This window comes from Galeopterus variegatus, unplaced genomic scaffold, assembly GCF_000696425.1.
Source record: "Galeopterus variegatus unplaced genomic scaffold, G_variegatus-3.0.2 Scaffold7642, whole genome shotgun sequence".
In the NCBI taxonomy this organism is placed as follows: Eukaryota; Metazoa; Chordata; class Mammalia; order Dermoptera; family Cynocephalidae; genus Galeopterus; species Galeopterus variegatus.
The window spans coordinates 65,746-68,725 of NW_007733753.1; positions in this window are offsets into that span (position 1 = coordinate 65,746).

Sequence of the window (2,980 nt, forward strand, 5' to 3'; positions counted from 1 at the left end):
TGCCAACTGGGGACAGGAGCTTCTTCAGGGCAGACACCACTGTCTATGGCTGATGCCATGCTGGACAGCATCACGGAATTTGCCGAGCAGAATGCAGGGTAGATTGCAATACGTCCTTGCCCCCAAGACAAGCGTTCTTGTGCAGGGCACAACCATGCGTGGAGACCTCGCCTCTGGTACCAACCTAGGACAGCATCACGGAATTTGCCGAGCAGAATGCAGGGTAGATTGCAATACGTCCTTGCCCCTAAGACAAGCGTTCTTGTGCAGGGCACAACCATGCGTGGAGACCTCGCCTCTGGTACCAACCTGTGCCTGCTCAACTACATCACCATGCTGCAGATTCCGTTGGTCAGCAAGAGCCAGCTGTCCCTTAGAGCCAAGCCTCACTTACATAGTAATACAGGTGGTTAACTCTAAGTTGTGTTCATCCCACTTTTAAGGTGTCTTACAATCATTTTCAACTTCATAATGCCTTTCAAGTGCAAAAATAACAAACACGTTGAACATGGTTTGAAGAAGAGACGAGAATACAATGGAATAAAGTTTAGATTTACACTGATGTATTCAATGCTTATAAATATCACACTGGATTTGCATGACACGTTGTCTACAGATAGAAGAGCTCTTGCACATGCAGATATAAATTAATATGGTTATATCCTGACTCTAATAAATCTGCATACAAGCTCAAATTTTATAATAGAGCAAAGGATCTTGTCAGTCTCTCGTTTTCCTCTTCACTCTCTCCCATTATGGGAGGAGGCGGTGGACATAGGGTCCCCAGCTCTGTGTTAACTGCTTCTTCTGCTAACGCAAGGGAGTGAGCGTGAGGGTGGCTGAAGAGGAGAGAAAATATAGATGTGCCCACGTGAGAGGTCTTAACTCCCCCACACCAAGGAACCCTGACCTGAGATAGCGATGGGTCAACAGCACAAACTCCCATGTGCTGGGAAATTCAGAGAACTTGTCCTGGGTTTCGAGATGCCAGTGGTTCCTGTATTAACGCCCATGCATGTGGTGTGAAGGAAAAGATGGTAATAAAGTAATAATAGCTAACATATAGGACTTACCTGTGTCATGCACTGCCTAAAACATTGACACATATTAATTCACCTTCATAACAACACTATAAGGCTTGTATCATTCGTAACCCCATTTCACAGACAAGCAAACTGAGACACGGAGAGATAAAGATCACACAAAACAGAATGGCAGACTTGTATTCAAACCAGAGACCAGGCAATCAGCCACTCCACGCTTCTGCCTCTCAAGAGGAGGTGTTTGTGTTCACATATGTACTTTGGCTCACATTTTCCTTGATGGGTTTATATAAAATCATACCTGAAGAAGCTGGAAAAATCTATGAAGAACAAATCCTGCCCCCCTCACTGTGCCTTGAGAAGAGGGGGGAAAAAAAACCTTTATTTCATCTGCCGTGTGGAAGAGAACTTTGTGAAGTTAGATATCAAAGTTGGCCCTTACACAGGGCAGAATACTTCAAGGAATAAACAAGGGCCATCCTCCAGTCAGACAGAGCAGACACAAGTGCACATTCCGATGGCCTCAGTGACAAAGAGAAAATTAACTCACCCACTGCCAGCTGCTGTTCCTTGACCAGGGGCCCTTGTGAGGAAGGTGTCATGCTGACTACCCACCGGGGACACACTCCAGCCTGGACTTGACCACGTTCTGGAGTCGAGAAGTTGCCCTTCTGTGCAGTCCTTCCCTCCCTGTCTTTTTCATCAGGATGTGACTGTTGCAACCTCTGTCACACAAGAAGGGACATCCTGGGCTTCTTTAATACAACACAGCAGATGGGCCTCATTCTTGGAGTACAGAAAAATAAAATCTCATCTGCAGGAGGCCCTTCTTCTGACAAGCATGGAGCCTGTAGGTGGTTAGATCTGATCCAGCAGCCTTTCCTCTAACCCTCCGTGTCGAGTAGACAATCCAGCCTACTCGGCTGCCTCCCTTCTGGCAGATACTCCTCAACAGACACTCCCTCCACGCAGTTGACATGCCGTCCTGTAGCTGCAGTGCTTGGCAGAGGCTTTAAACTCATTGAAAAGCCCAGACATAGTTGGTCACCCTAAGATGAGAGGCAAGATCCAGGCCTACAAAATCACCTGAGTCTCCCCTTCGCTCACACCTTCTGGCCCAGACGAGGTGCCCAGCTGGGGCCTGTGGCAAGGGATTTCTGCACCTGCTCCCTCCTGGGTCGTCCCGCCACCAGCAGTGCTAGGCTGTGCTGAGAAGCTTCTCAGCATGAAGAGCTGTTGGCTTGAGGGGATGGGAATTGTGGAGTCTGTGTCTGGTGAGTGCTCTCTTTCCAGGGTGTAGCATTAGAAATTAACCCTTTCCCTAAAGCTCCTTTCCATCAGACTTCCTGCATCCAGTTAAAACTCTATGAAAGCCAGCCTGCTGTTAGGACACACTCAGACAACAGCCCTCAAGAGGCAAAGGATATAATTCCTATTTCTGTCAAAATGCCAGACAAGTGGGTCAGGGCCTGGGCTGTCTGGTTTTTACACAGCCACTGCACTCTACTGTCTCTCCAGGCACAGAGAAAGCAAGCACGAGGAAAGAGAGCATGAAGGCACAGAAAAAGGGTTTTCCTGGGTGACAGTCCTACCAAAATTGGCCAATTCAGTCCTCTGCTTCCAGACAGAACCCTATATCACATGAGTTATGTAGCATTTAAGGGATCTGCATGATTCTTAAAAATCTCCAGGAATGGAGAGCCTACTGGCTTCCTTGAAGACCCGTGTGGTGGTTTCTCAAAGGGTACCCGTTCCATTTCAGTAAGAGTCATAGCCACCCAGGTGTTCTGCTTTCTAATATTTATAGATTTTAGAGGAATGGAGAGCCTACTGGCTTCCTTGAAGACCCGTGTGGTGGTTTCTCAAAGGGTACCCATTCCATTTCAGTAAGAGTCATAGCCACCCAGGTGTTCTGCTTTCTAATATTTATAGATTTT